We start from the raw sequence: 19,202 nt of genomic DNA on the forward strand, positions 1-19,202 counted from the left end.
TTAGTGATATTTACCATACTCCTGACACAGACGATCTTTTCATTTCCCCATCTTTCTTTCACTCTCACCCCTCTTTTTGGAGGAGAAAGGCTAAAATATTTATTTCAAAGCAGGTTGCTGAATTCATAAAATATGTTTTAAGATATTTCTCCACTCTTGTCAGCTCTTTGTAAAAACTCCTTGGTAAGCTCTTTGGAGATCCTAAGTGGATTTTCCTCCTGTTGGTTTGCTCAAAATGTTTATTGTTGAAAATTACTGGCATTAAAAAGAAAAAAAAAATAATAAAAGCAAACCAAAAGCTTTTAGAAAGGAAAACTGAGAAAGGAAACTTAGACAAAGCTAGGAAGGGTTTAGCATTAAGGAATATACAGACAAATGCAATGAGGCTCCAGACTGGGCCTCCAGCTGGAAAAGCAGCTCTGGGGAGCCACAGATGGGTCTGTCCTGGAGCCAGATGTTACGAGCCAAGGTCAAGAGAAGCCTTTTGCAGTGGTCCTGGGAAACTTACGACCAAGGCTGCACATTTCCAAGGGACAGTTACTGCAGCAAAATATTCTTTCTTGTGCCATATTTACAGACATCCCTGGAGAGCCTCACCAGGTCAGGCTGGTCTCCTGGTGTCAAGCCTGCAGCAGCCAGAAGGGGTGGGACGAGTGGGGACTGGGCTGATGCCTCTTCTCTTCTTCTGCTCACGCTCTGGCTGTGAGAAGGGGAGCCAGGCTAATATGCAGTACTGAAATTTTACTGTCTTCAAGGCTGATCCTCCTAAAGCCAACTGCCTTCATTTTAGGGCAGTAAATTGCTGGCAGCACAGAATAAAGAGACTGAACTTTCTTTATTAGCCTGAATTTTCTTTATGGGTTTGCCAAAGGTCTTTTTTTTTTTTTTCCTCATTCAGTTCTGGCTCTCTCTTCATGCTCCCTCCCTATTTTCTGTTCTTTTTAATTTGCCTGTGAACACAAATGAAGACTCTAAAACATTGCATGTGGCTTGTTTCTCCTTATCACCTGCACACTTACTCTAGGTGAGATCGTTGGCACGTGGTAGCAGTGTAACTGCCTTTGAACAGCTGAGCAAATACATGAGTTATTGCGCGTTGTTAGCAGCTGGGAGGAAAGAGAACAGCAGAGCCTCATACCTTTTGCATAACTCTGTGCATTTATTAAGAATGTATATGAAAAAGGCACATTTCCCAGAGGAAGAAACCAAAGTAAGAAGGGTCTATTCCTACGCCTAGCATCCAAACTGCCCCAGCAGTGGTCTCTGAAAGCTTCTTTCCAGGCTGTCTGGCAGCTCTGCTTGGGCGTCATCTCTGTAATATATCTACTATTCCTCGTTTTCTCTTTCCCACACACATCTAAAGCATCCCTCCCTCATCATATTCAATAGAATCTTAGGGAAAACTCCTTTTACCACATCATTCAGGTTCACGGGTGTCTTGGCATGTGTCCTTCTTGGAGCAGCTATTTCTGCCTGCATTTTGGGGAGGGCTCCGCAGTGACCAGTGGCTCCCAATCCAATCCAATCCAATCCAATCCAATCCAATCCAATCCAATCCAAGAACAAAACCAAAGGGAAGAGGCCAAAGAGCTGACATGAGCTGCTAAAGGAGAAAAACCAGCAAGGAGAGGGTGCACTGGTTAAATCCTTGCACGTTTGCCTCATTCATTCCCCCTAAGGCAACATCTTTATTGTGGTCTTTGCTCCTACACAAGCCCACACATCATTATAGTTGTTTACATACCATCACTAGCAATAATAATAATAGCTAAGTAATAATTCTTCATTTGAATGTGATGAACGGCTGCATCTCTCAGTAAAAATAAATACATGGGGAAAGGGAAAATACATCATTGTTACTAGCAAATGAGGCATAGTGCAAGAAATTAAAATATCTGGCTCGTGGAAAAGCAGGGAAAAACAACTTTGCAAGGAAGTCTTAAACCAACAGGCATAAGGATCATTTATCGAACGTAAGAGAAATTAATAGGGAAAAGGGATAATTAAGAGAGATATAAATGTTTGCTGAAGTTCTGTATAACTGAATACCAGCAGGCATAAAATTAGAGCTCAGATAAGAACATAGATTAGAACTGCATACTTCGGCTGACACAATCAATTTGTACAGTTTATAATTTTATTTTTTTATTTTATTTCTACATTTTTAAAGGATAAAACACATCCAGGCAAGACAGACCCCATAAGTTCCCTGACACGTAAATGCCTAGCTCAGTAATGGAGCAGATGAAGTTAAATTTCCCCTTTCCACGCAGCAAGACACCCTGCAGCAGTCATCCACCCCAAGCACTTCTCCTTCTTCAGGCATTTTCTCTACTGTTCACATAGCAAAGGTAGAAAAGGGAGGAAAGGGACTGGGACGCTAGCAGCACTCTACCTGCCAGCCAGGCTTCCCCATCCCACCCAACAGTATCCTTGGGAAGCCCTGCTGAGCAGGCAAAGCCTGGGATTTCGGGGGTTAGCACTGCCAAAGTTCAAAGGCAGTTCAGGTGAATGCTGCCAGCTGAGAGCTGTTACAGCAAAGCCCAGCCTGCTTAAGCTGAAGGCTTTAAAAGGGAAGGAAAGGCAGGTGAGCAGGCCATTTGCCTGCAGAGGTGATGCGGTGTGGTGAGACGTGAGGCTCAAGGTGGGTCACGCTATGCAATGCTGCTCTTACACCCTTCAACACTTTGCTTCTGTGCTTCCAGGCTTGTCATGTCCATGCAGTGGGTGCTATGGCCAAACTGGCAGCTTTCTGCTCTGGGCAAAGACACCTCTGCTAGACCCTGCCATAAGGATGGCAGCTGTTGCTTTCATCTCTCAGGGCTTTGCTGGCCTCCTTTTCCTCCTGCAGCAGTGGTTGTGCTGTACTGGGGCAGGGGATGGGTGCTGGGCAGGGGAGGGTTGAAGCTTTTGGGCTCTTCAGTGCTCTAGGCACCTAGGAAGCCAAACCTTTCTTCCTGGTGGGATGAGGCTCTTGTTTTCAGTCCTCAAAGGTTTGGATTTTACTTGGTGATGTGTCAGGATTTAGCTTGCTCTCTGAAGCTGGAGCTATTGGATTCATGACTTTGACGGAGCTTTCTGTACCAGCGAGGGGGGGAGGGCAAATAGATTGGAAATATTAATTTAATAGCACTCTAAAGCAGCTTGTCCACAACCTGCTGCACATCCAGAATATGCAGCAGTGAGGAGGCATAATGTTTCAACACTTTTTTAAAAAAAACTTTCAAGCTTATGCTGGAAAAATTATCATGCTTGTGCTCTCTAGTATAAATACGTCAATGTTAAAATCATGCTCTTGTTATGTTTCTAAGCACTTTTCTATAAGGAGGATGCAGGATCACTCCACCAGTCTTGAATAACTGTGCTTAAGCGTGGCACAAAGCAGGGACCTAAGACCTGTCTCATCAAAGGCAGCCTGTATTTCTGTTTCATGCTTTTCTTCTTCTCCTGACCTGTTTACAGATGGCTGTTTAGCCCCTGGTCTCTGTCAACATGCTCGGCCACAAAGCCTTCAAAGGTGGCCGAAAGTACTTCTTGCCTTTTGCTCTAAGTCCTTTCACTACTCCACCAGAGATGAGCTACATTGTTTAAAAATAAAAGATCAGGAATGAGTCAGAGGCACGAATGCGAGTGATAACAATTAGGAGCTGCTGCTCAGCTTTGATTGTTTGGCATTTGGGCAGCTGCTCCAAGCCCTGCTGGCTGCAGTGTGGGGCTGGGCTGGTGGCGAGGCAGGGCACGCTGTTCTTGTTCGTTCACAGCAAAATTGGAAACTAATTTCAGGGGCTACTGAGGTGAATTTTACACAAACCTTCCAACAAGCTCACCTGTACAGACCTACATGTTTATGCAAGAAAGCTGGAGAATTTGCTGCTTCTCAGGAGCTTGTAGCACTAATCGCTGTATTATTGCTGTTACCACCTGTGTGCGTGTATACATGCTGGAAAAAGATCAGATTTCTGTGCTATGGCTGTGTAAAGGAACCAACATCTATATTTAATGAAGCTATGTCATACGCTTATTACTCTTTTTCTGAAGTAAGGTGCTTTAGCTTCTCTTTAATATAAGAGGGTGAGAAGTCACCCGGTATGCCCGTAATTAATCATGGGCCCAGAGTACGTTATTTCATTTTTGCAGGGATCCAGACTCTGCATGTTCATTAAAACTTAGTTCACCCTTTACTTTTATTTCCTAATGACTAATATTGCTACTGGCATAGAGAACTGGGGGGAAGGTCTCTTTACCCCTATAGTAATGGAAAGGCTGGGATCGGGTTGCTGTCATCCTGCTCCTGTGGCATCCTGTGGTAGGATATGCTGATTTCTGACCAAAGGCTTTTTACTAGAAAAATAGGAAGGAGGAAGTGGCCACTGTGGTTTCTTAAAGTGTAGGCACTGAAGTAGAAAAATGAAGCCTTTTTAGTTTAACAATGAGAGAAAATATAGGTTACAAGGAGGTAAATATCTGCAGTAAAAACCAAGCATAAAGTTCAGCAGTTTTGTTTAAATATATGTATCATAGACTGACTTTCCTCTTTTTAGGGATTAGAAGAGACTGGTGTTGTGGGGAAATTTGCCACAAGTGTTACAGAAGACAATGGGACACGCTTCCAGGTGGGAAAGCAGCATGTTGGCTCAGTCTCTCACACACTGAGATACCAGCTGTCCCATGTAATGTGGGATTTCCTGCAGTACATTCACAAATCCTGTGCCCCTCATTAAGATGGCATTACCTGGACAGTTACTTCAGCAGGGATGTTCAGAAGCAGTCCATCTGGTACACGTAGCCAGCAACAGGCACTGTTATTCTCTAAAAGCCTCACTGCTGGCAGTGTGTATGGGGCTCCCCATTGTCCTGTGCCCCCTATCTGGGGTCTCTCCCCTCCTTCCAGGCTCTCGTGTCCCCTGGTCCCTCAGTCAGTGGAGACAAAGGTCCACTGGTGGTTATCAGAGCTGGGTAGGGCAGATGTCGTGCTCGTCAGTGGTCTGATCCCCATTGTAAATGCTTTAAACCTTGCAGCCCTGTTCTGACTGACGTCTGAAAAAAGGAAATTCAGAAATCCATCATTTTTACTGCATCTTCTTTCAACCACTATCTCCAAAATGTCTTGTCATTTCGCTCCCTTCCTCTCCAGTTTCGCAAGGCAAAAGTTGCACTGAAATTAATGAAGACATGGAGATTCAGCATTATGAAATAAGAAAGCTGGGCTGTATTAATTTTCTCCAAGGGCTTTATAACCTCAAATTCAAATGTTACTTATTAGCAAAGGTCACAAGAGAGAAAACCTAGGAGTGAAAGGGGTTGCAATTAGGAGCATGTAACTGGAATAATTCCTCAATTTCCATGCATGATGAAATGAATCTGTCCTGGCAGAGCTAGTGTGAATAGAGGATGTGTTGTGGTAAGTGTTGTGAAGTGTTTGTATTGTCTAGGAGTAAAGAAAAAGCTGTGTGTAGCAGCATGTTTGGCAATGCTTCCATGCTTGATCTGTTCCCTAAAAATGGTTGGGTGTGGTTGCGCCGAGCTCCAGATGGTGGATTCACGTTAGGTCGGAAGCACAATGAGGTTAATTTTTTAAGCAAGTTTTAAAACAGCTCAGAGCTAAGCTATATTCTACATCTGAGGGTCTTGCAGGAATCTAAAGTGAAAAGGAAATGCATAGAAACTTCTGTAAAGCTGCACAGGATGGAGAGCAGTAGTTCAGCTTAGAAATGCAGTCCATGTCCCTTGGTTTGGGTCCTGTTGGAATAGCACATGAGAGAAGCATCCTGGAACGGGCAGAAAAAATGTCCTCAACTTCAGGAATGGTGTAAAATTGGCTCCCCCTCAGGGATGGGAGAGATCCTGAGGTATTCCCATGCTCCCCCAACTTCTACAGGATTGGAACAATCATTTTTGGGGTTTCTTCTTGTTCTAAGAGAATTGCACAGGACTGTTCTTGTTTTTTCTTTGAATTTGAACTTTTTAATATAACTTCTGAAATATGAACACTTTCTGTTCACGGAGTCCAGGCTGTGCCTGCTTTTATCACTTCTGAGAGCTCATTTGTACTCTTGTAAGGCATTGTATCCCATCCCTTTCAGTTGAAAGATTATCTCCGGGAACAGCTTACTCTTTGCCAGTGGGTCCTAAGGCGGAGGATCAGTCATGAGCAAGAAACTGTAATAAACGGGGCACTTCTCTCACTGACCTGCTCTGTCCTCTTGATGTAGCACTCTCACGGGTTTGCGAAGGTGCTCAGAGATTAATGTAGACAGAAGGAGAGGCAGTGCAGGGCCTCTGGCTTAACCATTCATTTTGATGTAAAGAGTATGTAGCAACAGTAGTTAGGGTGACAACCTGGGATTTAGGAAAGCTGTGCTCAATTCCCTGCTTCGCCATGTGTGACGTTGCACCTCTGTGCTGCGGATCCACATCTATATAATGGGACAACTGTATTTTCCCAATTCATGGGGCTCTTGGGAGAACAAATGCCTTTAAAACTGTAAAGTGTTCAGTTAGCCTGACTATGAGATCATATAAGTGTATTACCCAGATACGGCAGAATCCCACGAAGGTGGATTTTAACATCTATCTTCTTGAGCTTAATTCTATAAGAAGAGACCGTTCTGCACCTGTATTTCAGTCTATTAATCATATTGCTGATCATCCATCACTCAGGATGTTCCTTGGCTGTGAAAACCCAAAAGTGCTTTGTCACAAAGTGCATATTAGAATAAAGATTTCTTCCATTTGATAGAATGCTGGGATCTGACATTTTCTTAAGTGCCTTGTATTTTCTTCTAAACTAACAGTAGTTAATAAAATACAGTGATGATTTTTACAAGGTGTCCCGTAACTCAGAGGAATAGCTTGGAGATTTGAACTTTGCTCATCTTTCTAGATGTCTTGCCTGGGCTGTACAGATAGACCAATTGCAATGATTAAGGAGTTCTGTTAGCATCAGCACTATTCAGAGTTTTGGCTGCTTTATCTCTGTCTTGCATTTAGTCCCAGCTGAAATCAAGAAGTAGAAAGGCAAAATGAGTGAGAATGATTATTAATTAAAAAAAAATTTAAAAGTTATCCAAACTTTTTCAGTCTTAAAAATAAATTAAAAAAAATCAGGTATGATGTCTTAAGCTCCTCGTACAAGTAGATCTAGTCCTCCTTTATCTGAGTCCATTCAAGCATACCACACAGTTGATATGGGCCCCATGTAGCTTTATCTGAATCAGTTCTCCCAAAGTCTTAAACTATATAATTAAGCTCATTTTAGTGACTGGAAAACTGCCACTAAATTTGAAATCTGTCATGGTAATTTCAAGGCTAAAGGAATTAAATTTAACATGAGATATTATTCCTAATTATTACCCTCTCTTCAGCCTTTCTCTTGCTTAAATTCTTTTAAAGTTGTGTCCGTTCCGTAGCCACCTGATCACCAGAATTTTAATTAATGCTAATCAAGATGTCTGAACTGTGACTGCCCGTAGATTACTCTTTGATTTAATAGTAGGTGTTCATCTCAAAGCCTCATTGTATTTGCTACTTGGGTGACATAGCTGTCATGGCTTCCAGTTTTGATGCAGCTTTTCCTGAAATTGTTTGAATTGAGTGAACTGAATGTAATGTGTAATTTCAGAGTAGATTACCACTTTTCTGCATTGTGGCAGTCTTGCAACAGGGTAAATCCTTCCTGGAACCATTTGCTGTTGCCACTGATACCATGTTAGATGCAGGGTCTGATTTTTATCCCGGAGAAGTATAGATGAACTGCTTATACTGGCCACATTTTTGTTGGTAATTTAGATTATTGACTGCAGAAAATATCTTCATTGATTCCCTGTAATTACTGGCATCATGTTTTTCAGTGGTATTTAATAAGCTCTTCTAGAGTTCTTAATAGGATGAGTATTACTACAAAAGATGAATTCTCTTCCATGAAGGAGAGGGGGGTCTATCCTTCAAGGGGCAAATATCCACTGAAGGACAGTGGTTGCACAACACAGCTCTGTAAATGAAGAGGTAAAGAAAAGTTTGGCTTGGAGAGGTTGTTCACCAATTTACTCCCATTTATGAAATTGTCCTTAGTTTTCCTGTGGCCTATGCTTGACTTCAGAAGCATTGATTTCTCTTTATTTTCCTCTTCATTTTCAGTAAATGATGTCATTTACAGAACACGACAATAGCTGGACTGGGTCAGACAGCTGACTGCCTCTGGAAACAGCCAAGAGCAGACTCCTGAGGAACAGGGCAAAGATATCACGGCAAACTGTGGGAATTTGCCAACGTGTTCTCCCAGTTCTTGGTAGCCAGAAGGCCTGGGACTGTCTGAGCTTCCCCAGGCACCGAAGTGGTGTGAACTTGTAGGCTGGTGGAGTTGATTCATAATGACTTTTGAAGGTGGTATGGGAAATCTTTTTTTTTTTTCAAAAGAGGGTTATGCTGGCACAAATCTGTGCAGCAGGACATGATGGATGGGCCCCTATGTCACATCAGGGGGTGATGTTCCTGGAGGCTGCAGTCAGGTACTGTGACTGCTCTTTGTTAGTGATACTCAGGCAAGCACAAAACGTATTGCCGGTGCAGTAGATGATCTGAATTTGAACAAGAAAGCAATTATGGTGCCAGATTTCCATTAACGGGTAGAAAAAAGCAAGCCCAAGGTTTCTTCTGCATCTCAACTTGCAACCTGATGTTCAGATAAGATGCAAACACAATATTCAGTGGCTAACTGTGAAGCACTGGAAATAAGGCAGTTGTGTGTGTTCTCAGGTACGGGCTTACGTACTTTCATCTAGGCATTTCTTTTTGAATAGTGTGGCCTTCTGTGACACCATGGAGCATCTTTTATGTGCAGCCTTAATTGAAACAGTCTTATTTATAGCAGTGAATATTCATTCTTGTTAAAGGTGGTTCTGAGGGAGGCTAATAAATGCTCTCCTTTTCCTTTGCATCAGCTAATGATCTGGAAAACAAATATACTGCCATTCCCTGGGAAACCTATCTTGCAATGCTGGATTATACTGGATAAGAGTTGTATTTTACCTTCCGTTTATTTATTATTCACCTCTCTCCAGTGCATAAAGCTCCTATGGTGATGCATCAGGCAGACCCGGTGGGCAGCCCGTGTCCCAGAGCTGGAAACGTTAGGCTGAGACAGGAGATGAGAGACGATAGATGGAGCCAGAGAGACAAAGAAGTACAAGGAGATAATTAGACCAAATCAATCAGTGCAACTGGCCATGGTGTCTAGGTGCGTTAACATAGTGGCAGAAGAGTGTAAGGAGGGTCTCCTGAGGTGTACATGACAGTGCTGAAATATTACCTTTGATACTCTACAGCTAAGGAACATCATTTTAAACAATCTAATTGTAGGAGGAGTAATTTTTAAACACATTGGTGGTTCTGTGCTCAACTTAGCTCTCTGTTAGCTATCCATGGTTTATCAGCCTGAAGCCTGGCTTACATCTAGCATGCTTCTTCATGATAGAAGCAAATGTTGGCCTTCCAAGAAGTTTTATTGAAGGGAGACATCAGCCCTTCGTGCAGCTGCGGCACAACATGGAGCTGCCAGTTTTTGTGGGCAGAGATATCGCAGTGTTGCTGTGTGAACTGTCCAAAGCTGTATGCTGACTGTCACTGGTCATGTAACTTTTTTCCCCTGCGGTGATGTTTTGTCACTTAAACAACCAGGACACATGGTGGCATCCTTGAATTTGGTTATTTTGCATAGCTGAATGCAAGGCTATACTGCAGTGAGATCTGGGGAATATGAGCCTGTCCTGAGCGCTTATTCTGTCTTTTCACAGCCAAGGTTTAACCAATGATGCTGTCAGTGGCAGCCGGTGAACAGTTTATGGGCCAGCACTCCCATGAACTGCCTGAAGGCTGGAAAAGTTCTGCATGGGGTGACCACTGCACAGGGGCACTGGCTCCTGCTGGGGAAACTCTGTGGGTAAAATGACAAAGGGTGAAAAATGTTCCTGGTCAGCACTCCCCTATAATGACTCCTGGCAAGTGATCCTAGGCTGCCTCTGACTCATACTGAATCCAGTCCATTCTCAACTGAAGCCTTTTAGTGATGAACATTATTAAATCAGGAAAACCGGGATGAAATGAGATCTGGATCATAAAGCTGGGAAATGGCTGGCAACTTCTAAGCTCTTTTGGGGTCCCCAATCCTGCATGTTCTCCCATGAAACCAAGAGGGGCTGGACTTTAACTTGATGATGCCAGCTCTGTCCTGCAGCAAGAGCCAGAGTGCTGCTGCATGTATTGATTCACCTAAGCAATTTCTGACTTTTGGAAATTACATTGAGCTCTGAGAGCAGCAACTTTGGCAAGCCATGAACAGACCAACAATGGGATGAGAAGCCTCTGAACTGCAAAACCACCTCACTCGCACCTTCTCCAATTCTTCTGTTTTTTTGCAGAAGTGCCTCCTTCTGTGAGCTTTTGCAATTACCTCTCATTAGCCATTGACAATAAAGGAAGAGAAGGCATAAATTAGAAGCATGAATCATGCCCCAATTTAGCCTGTCTCTTCTGCTAATAAAAAGCATACGCTTCTCAGATACTCCTCTGCATTAAAGCTGGGAAGGGAGGCAGCAGGATGAACGAGGCAAAGCTGAACCATGCAGGCTTTTGTAATGAAATTGTTTCAATTTTCCTTTAAATAAAAGAATTCTCAATTAGAATTTTATTCTGTCTGTTTTGTATGAGGTATGTGCCCAAACTAGTCCTCCATTCCCAAACATGTGGGAGGAAAACTTGGTTTCTGGTGAAGTATCTGTGTGTCTCAGTTAACTGTGTGGCTCTGCAGATTGTGATTAAGCAAATTTTATATAATCTTCATTTTACAGATGAGGCAATAGGAATGCCCTCAGTATGGTTCATGGGAAGATCTGTATGAGATTATTGCCGCAGCAGCGAACTTACCTGTAAAACCTGTGAGTACCTTCTGGCCCTAAACTCCTGAGTTTGCAGGTTTGACAAGGGCATTAATATTTTTGAGGGTTTCAAGCAGTGTAATGATAGAATAAGCAGGCAGAACAAATGGACTCTTAAATATCCAATAAGAATCTAGAAATCAAAACAACATCAGCTCCATTAATTCCTTTTCTTGAAACAACAGAGGTAATAGGGATTAAGATTAGGCTGTAATGCTCAGCTGATGATAGAAAGACAGCACTTGTGAGAATGCACAGTTGTTTCGAGGAGATCACATTTAAAGAAAAAGTGATGGTATCTTAAGCCGAAATAAAGCAAGGACGTGGGTACAAGAAAATCCAAATTATTTCCTCTGGAAGACAGATCAAACCCCACTTTTATTTGATTGCAATCTTTCCTGTAAACTTTCTGTAATGCTTTAATATATTGTGATTATTTTTTCTGTATAAGATCCTTACAAGTAGTGCTTGGCTGAGTTATGACAGTGCTTTCAGTTTACAGAAAGTTGCAAAATTCAAACAGGTCAAACCTACATCACAGAAAGAAGCAGGGATTAGTGAGAACAAACGTGTACTAACAGAACACAGATTAAATATTGATGATTCCCAAATTTCCACATGGTAGTGAAACAACCTTTGGTACTCGGATGGAATAACAACAAGGCTACTTACTTGGAAAGAACTTTGCAAAAACTCAGTGCAGATCTGTTGCAAAAAAAAAGACTTAAAACTTCATCAGCTAGCTGTTGTACTATTATGTTATTGCTTTTCAGGAGAGAAACAAAAGCAAGGCGGTACATAGTGTGCTTGCTAAACTGCTCTATTTCTCTTCTTATGCTGCTGCTAACATATCAGAAGAATCTCTCATTTGAGTATGTGCTAAAAATTTAGCCTCTGGAAAAATGTCATGGCACAATTCCTTGCTTTACAACACCCAGAAATCCCAAAGTGTGCCAAGGGATGTGGGCAGTGGTGTGTGGTGAGCTGGTGGGGAGTACAGCAGGGAGGAAACGCAATGAAAGTAGTAGATCTTTGTCCTTCCAGTGAAGTTTAACCAAAGCCCCAGCAATGCCCTGCCCGATGTGATTGCAACAAAACAGCAGCATTTGCCCAGAATGAGCAATGAAATTTAAGCAAGAGTTCTGAGGTATAATTAGCAGCATTTTGAGAAAGTGTCCGTACCCTGCCCCAAAGGCCAAAGCACTTCCTCTCTTCCAAGAGAGACCAAAACCAGACAAACCAAGAAAAGTGGCTTTCAGACAGTGTATTTTTGCCCTCTATCTTCAACGCAGAAAATATACCGAAGCTGAAGTAACCCAAAAAGGACAGTTTCTGGATACCAAAAAGCAGGCCCTGCCCTGGTGTTCTCCAGCTATGCAAACACCAGCCACACAGGCAGCTGCTGCTGAGAGGAAAGGGAGTGAAGTTGTGAAAGCTGGAATCTTCTCCGGAGGCTTTTCTCATCCAAAGCCCCTTCACTTTGCTGGAAACCTTCCCTTTGACTCCATCTGCCTTTGGACCTGGCCTTCCTGGTGTCCCAAAGGCTCCTGAGAGCCTTGGGAGGGAAATAGCAGCAGGGATGAGCCTTTCCTGCTGCACAGCTGGTGGAAGAGGAGCCCTGTGGTAACTGCAGGGTGATAACAAGCAGAACAGTTCAGATTAAACATCCGCAAATCCACATGGCTAACACAGCTCAGGCCAGCAGCACCAGATAATGAAAGTTGTTATATGAAATGCAGCCCTTATTTTAGAAGTTAATACTCATCTTTATCTACTCTAAGTTCTTTCTGTGAAAACTGTAAATGCTCCATCCTTTCCAGAGCCATTTCAGGCCTGCTGCACGGAGTGCGTAATACGCTGATAATTAAGGTTTTGTTCAATTTTATACTTGAAAGGCTGAGTCCTAGGCTCTAATCTGCTGAAGCCTGCCACTTCTGGGGGTGAGACCATGCAGCGAGCTCTAAGGTTAGAAACCAGCAAAAGCTCTCTGGATGCTTGGGAACTAAGTGCTGGCACTGATTGCCCAGGCAGATTTTTAGGAAGGGACTAGGGAAATTTCCGTCGAGTATTTTTGGTAGCACTGGTTGGTTCCGCCATGGGGCGGTCGTTCTCTTAAGAGCCCTGTGCTCCTTCCCTTTGTTCTGCTTTCATTTCTTGTCTGGGTCCTGGGAGCTTGGTGTTTTCTGCTTCCCATCTGTGCCAGTTCTTAGAAATAAGCATCAGATCCCACGGTGTCTTTGGGACCCTGCATTACCGCATGAGGGCTCCTGCAGCCCTTCAGACCCTGCGGACCCGTGGCTCGTCCTGCTGTGGAGAAGAAGCCATCCTTTTCAACCGAGAGGCAACAGTGTCGGCTGGGCCGTAAAACAAACCGCATGTTTCTCCCCATTCAGAAATTGTACAAGAATTCCCAAGCTAGCTTATTAACTAATAAATACTAATATCATCACCTGTCATGGGAAAAGAGGAGGAGGCTTTAAAATGATCTCCTGGGAAATACAAGAGCCTGCGCCACGTGAGTGGAGTCAGATGTGTGGATCCAGCAGGCTAATTTTATTTCCTTTGTTATGATAGTTAAAAAGCATAGTGAAATCCCTGCTAAATTCAAGCATTTTTGGATCCTTCAGAGTAACAGATTTAAATCTTAAATTGTGCTGGAGCTTCTTTTGGAACAGGGATAGTTGTTTCTCGAAGTGCTACAGGAACTTGCCCCAGGCAGGTGCTCTCTCTTCCAGTCCTTAGTCACAGCCACAGAGCACTGCAGCTTGTTCTTGTAAAGTATGCAGGGACAAAATTTGCCTGGCTGGAGAACATCCATCCCACGGAAAAGGGAGTTTAATATTCACTGAGTGCTATTCATCAACTCTGAAGTCCCCACTTTTGGAGATTAATTGATTCATTCCTTCCGTTGCCCAGGACAAGTGCTGCGGACTCCTTGCGCTCTCTAGGCTGCACATCCCACTCAGCAGGCATTAGCATGCCAGCAGGGTTTATTTTTTTTTTTTTACCTTCCCCCATTAGATAACCTTCAGCCAGTCGGGAAGAGGGCCTGGGAACGGGGGAGCAGGTAACAAGGCAGCCAGAAGCTTCCCATGGACTCTGGACATGGCAGAGATGTGGACCACCCACTCGTGAAAAGATTTCCTTTCCTATCCCATTTCTAGTTACGTTCATGTGAGAGAAGGGCACAAACCCCAAATGTCTGCAAATAAGCAAGGATAAGTTTGCTATAAAATTAGTGAGGGTAAAAAAAAAATAAAAAAAATAAAAAGCAATAATGACTTGGATACTGGCATTGGGATCTACACACGTACTGAGAGAAGGATGTTTTGTCTGTGCATACCCCGGGGGTATTCATCTGCTGAGAAACATTTTCTCCTGCAAGCTGGAAATGGTTTGAAATGCCTTCAGGATCGCAGCCAGCTCCCCATCTTCTGCTCCCCCTCCTTGCTGTCCCTCTGGGCTGTCTGTCCAGAGGAGAAATGCAGAGGGAGGGGAAGCTGCTCCTGCTGCCTCACCTGGCCATGTCCCCTAAGAGCTGGCTCCCTGGGACAGTCTCTGGGTGCACCAGTGGCATCTCCTGCTCTCTGCACCCGTTGGCAAGAAGTTCATATGGCCGTTAGCACTTCTGGAGGAAAATGTTAATATTTGCACGCTCTACCAGGCTGATCAAGCATCTAATGCTCAGCAGGTAGGAGAAGAAATGAGAGGAGACTGAAAAAATTGATTCAGAGACCTCAGAACAGTGAATCTTCCCATCAGTGCCCTCTGGACCAGAGTTTCTTTGTAGCTGGCCTGGCACAGACACTTGAAACCAGCCAGCTGGGGATCATAACCATCGCATACAGCACCAGGACGGCAGCTCTGCTTGTATTTTGGAGGGGTTGCACACAGAGATGCAGAAAACATAGCACCATAAGGCTCCTTAGCAGCTTTTACAAACCAAGGACATTTAAAACAGTCTGAGGTTTACTTTGTTTTGTACTGGTGGCTGATTTGGCCTTTAGCCTGTGCCAGAATCAGGAAGAGTGGAAAAAAGTCTCTGGTTTGTCTTTGCCTTCCTGCGATACCTACACTGAACAGCTCCTTACTCCGTTAAATCCAATTTCCTCAGTACTATTTCTGGTATAAAAGTAAAGGGTCATTGAAGTTACACTGATTGCAAAACCAGTGTAAAAGTGAGGAAAATTAAGCCTGTTCATCTCTTAGCCAGTGTGTAATTTTTAGCTGGAGCGAGCACATTGCCACAAACTTGTCAGCAAACAAAATGAACAGCGATCAGAAATACCTGGGGAGAATGTGCTTACTGGTGTGTGAAATGCCTCGGCCGTCACTCAAGCAATCCTTGCAGCTCCAAGGACAAACGAGCAGCGGCTGTGTGGTTGCATTTCAGGACACGAGCCCACGTTGAGCTGTTCCTTCAGCTGCCTTTCCATCTCGCTGATGGCATGTGTGAGTGGTCTGCAGCTCCCCAGGGCTGCTGGGGGGATTTTTTTTCCCCCTTCGCCCAGCACAGCCTCAGGCCAAGTAAATCTCAAGCCGCGGGGAACGCGACTGCAGTTGCTGTAAACCAAGGTTAGATGTTTCACGCTGTAATCAGAGCTGGCAACTTCCAGTGAGCTTTTCTACTACTTAAAGGCAGAATTGATTGTATGGTAGCAGAGCTGAGATCATGAAAGAGCAATTTCTCTTGCACAGACTCATCTGGGCTAGTTAGCTGACCTGCTCTGCAAACTCTAATTTTAAAACAGTCAGACAGACGCTTAAGCTTACAGCTAAGCCTTGAAGGAATCTCTAGGATCCTCCTGAAACCCCTCAGCACAGATTAAAAGTCCCACCACTCGTTGACTTCTGGATGCGCGATTCTGGCACTCAGAGCTTTGCCTGTTCAGTTAGCAGATGTTGCCGTTGTTTGCAGTCTGCCTTCATCTGTCTCTACTTCTTTCTGCTCATCCATAATCAAGTTTTTGAGCTACAAATGAGCTACTCAACAACCCACAGCCTTATGTTCCTATCATAACCCATTAACTCTGGGCATGCATTGGAGGAAGTTTCTATTTCTAGAAGAGTGGGGAGAGGGTTAACAGAAGTTGCCCAGACACACAAGTCTTGTGTTAAAGCTGGTATTAATCACATCACTCAAGGTGTTATTGGTAGCAATCAGCCATGGTCACAGGCAGCATATTGACCTGTCCGACTGTATAACAATCCATAACATTTGATTATCCGTTTCTTGAATTAACTATTAATTGTTCATCAGCCTGTTATAAAGTATTCATATATTCATCTTTCATGTAAGGTATGACTGCAATGCTAAAGTCTTGTGTTTGACCTCTAGATTCAAACAACCCAAAAATAAGTAAGAAATGAGTTTTAGGAGCATTCACATCTCTGAACGAGCTGCACGTCAGCACCTAGTCCCAGCTTTTGTTGGATGAGGGGGATTCATCTTCCCTGATTTTCCCTGTGTCTTGATGAGGTTGTTCATCTGTGTTCCCTCCCTCTCCTATTAAAGGAGAGACCGTGGCATTATCAGAGCAAAATAGATTGAACCCACGCATTTCAGATCCCAGGTTCAGGAATGGTTGAACCACTCTGACTCTGGAGATGGCCGACCTGGAGAAACCAAAGGGCTGAGGTGCAGTGAGACCGCTGCCCACCACTCCCTGCTCTGATCCAGCAAAGTCCTCCAGGAAATGCTTCAGCCAAAGGGCTGGAGGTTCCAATGAGCCATAGCGTTTATCTAGGGCAGGGAACATGTACCACATCATGCAACGGTGTCTTCTTAAGGGAATGGTGTTCTTTACAGGGCACCTAAGCTGGCTGAGGGCGTTCAGATGTCCACACAGGGCATGAGGAGCTTACGCACCAGCATAGGACACTCATTTCTATCACATTAGGAGGTCAAAGGAACCTTGAAATTTCAGCAGGGCATTCAATTCACGGGCACATCCATTGAAAGGCCTTTTATCTTTGGCTGCACAACTTTCTCATTCTCTCTGGCTCTTAAGACTAATAACAGCAAAGCTAGCTGATGCTTATGGAAATATTTTGTCTGACTTCCAAGCTGGGCACTGCACTCCTTCTGGTGTGTTTAGACTCCAGTCATCCTCCTTCATCATCTCCATGTCCTACATCATCAGGCAGCAATGTGTCACAAGATTACACACCGCGAATTAAGCCTCACAACAAAGTGTTCTGAGCCAGGAACGTACGAGAAGTAAATTTTGGCAAATCACATGAGGAGCAGAGAAGAACAGCAGATGTTTCCAATAGGCAAATGTTCCCAGTTTGGCCTTGAGTCTGTACTCTGGACCAATCTCTGGCACAACGCTGGAGGATGTTATTTGAAGGGAACAATTGTGGCTTAGAAATCATTTTTGCTCATCTTTTGATCCCAGTGCTGTGCTGGTATCTGCAAATTCTGGGAGAGCTGACACAAATCCCTTCCAACCTCATTCTCATCCAAAGACACCACGAATTTCTTTATTCTCTGTCCCTGACTCTCCATGGCAATCATCCAACACCTGCATTTGAGCCACTAGAGGCAAAGATCCAAAACATTCACCAGGGGAATGGAGTGGCGAGAAGGCAAAAGACAATCTGCCATGATATAAGGTGGGTAATTCCCTTTCAGTGTCTGCGCAAACACCCAGGCACCGTGGCAGCGAGCCTGACAGATGGCTAGAGCGGAGCGATGGGCTTGGAGTCACTGAGGCATGGCCACCTTCTGTCTTCGAAAGGAAGACGTAGCCTGGATGGTAGTTGTCTGCTTCTTTGGGATCAAGCTGACGGGATGGATGCACACCTGGGGTGTGCTGAAACCAGGCAGGCTCCCCACCAGTTCTTCTTTTGCATCCAAAAACGTCAGTCCGTGTGTCCATCCTGCCTGTTTCTGGCCCACCAGCCCTTTAGGTGTTGGCACATGGAGCCGGGCGCTCGGGCCAAGGGCCGCTCAGGTGCCAAGTCCTCAGCTGCTGCTGCTCGGCACGGCCCCGCTGCGTGACTGCGGCTTGGCACGGGCGGCAGCAGATCCGATGTCCCCTCTGGGGATGCCTTTGCTCTCCTTGGATCCTGTCCTGCCAGGGGAAGCCACAGCTCCTGGTTTGGGGGTGAGAGAGCAGCTACCAGTGGTGGGGCCTCCAAGCAGGGACCCCTGTGGGGGGACACTTCCAGGGATGGGGAAGAGGGCTGAATTTCTCACTGAATTTCTCCCCATTGCTGGGTGCAGCCTGGGGCAGCCACCCAGGGACAGGCTCCTGCGAGGCTGGCAGCGCGGCCTCAGGGAGGGAAAATACTTTAAATGCTCTCTTTCATTTCTTTCCTCTTTTGTTTCATCAAGCTCTCTGCTCAGCAGCCTACCTCTAATGTCGCCTTTCAAGTGATTTCCCTTGCTGCTTTCACTACCACGAGTTTATCCCTCCTGGAGAGGTGAGCTGGGGATGTGTTGAATGCGAAAAGAGAAAGGCGAGGTAATCAAACACCTGCTCCCACTAAAACAAAGCCTTCCCTCTTCACAGGCTATTGAGCACTGATGCGGAGAGGCGAAGGCGAGCACCAGCCCTCGCCCAGCACAAGGTCCAGCCATCAGAGAGGGCAAATCAGGGTCGTAAAAGCACAAAAATCAGCCGCGCTTTGTGCCCCGGTTTCAGCCACTCTGCCCAGTCCGGGAATATTTTGCAGACATTTCAATCGAAAACTACTGGCGCTTTCGTTGCTGCCTGTTTCTATTGCCAGGCATGGAAAGAACAAGTATGGAGTGGATAAATTTAAAAAAAAAAACACACACAAAAAAACTTTTGTCATTCTCATTGGAAGGCAGAGCCCCAGAGCTCTCCACAGAGGGACTATTGTGCCTCCGTGCATCCCACCAACATTGGCCAGATCTGGCCGTGCTTGGCCCATTTCACTGCAGGCATTGCGCTGCCGCTCCAGCTGGCACCTCATGTGAAACCATGCCAAAAGACTGAAAGCTGGCCCAACAATCCACTCGTGATCACTTACAGGAGTGGGGAGATTGGTGTTTTACAGTACTGACGGGAAAAATAGGACAGGGCCAGGGTTAAAAACAAGCCCAAAAGCCAGAAGGATTTCTGTACCCCGACTTTTGCACTTTTCCTGTCCAGTGACACTAAGAAAGCAGCTAAGGAGTGCCAGCTGATCTGAAATACTCCATCAGCTGTCCTAGGCCAGCCTGGTGAAGTGCCCTGGCAGTGCCCTCACAAACGCCGACCTGAGCATCCTCAGTCAGAGCACAGGTTGCAAGGAATT

At 44.7% G+C, this 19,202-nt stretch overlaps 1 long non-coding RNA gene across 1 annotated transcript; it reads left to right on the plus strand.

Moving 5' to 3' along the window:
• Positions 1–1,002: 1,002 nt before the first annotated feature.
• On the plus strand, positions 1,003–18,934 carry LOC310904641. Its single transcript, XR_014588490.1, has 4 exons — positions 1,003–2,644; positions 10,845–10,931; positions 12,224–18,362; positions 18,452–18,934. It is a non-coding gene; the product is annotated as an uncharacterized lncRNA (long non-coding RNA).
• Positions 18,935–19,202: the final 268 nt, after the last annotated feature.

This window comes from Anser anser (assembly GCF_964211835.1).
Source record: "Anser anser genome assembly, chromosome: 10".
In the NCBI taxonomy this organism is placed as follows: domain Eukaryota; kingdom Metazoa; phylum Chordata; class Aves; order Anseriformes; family Anatidae; genus Anser; species Anser anser.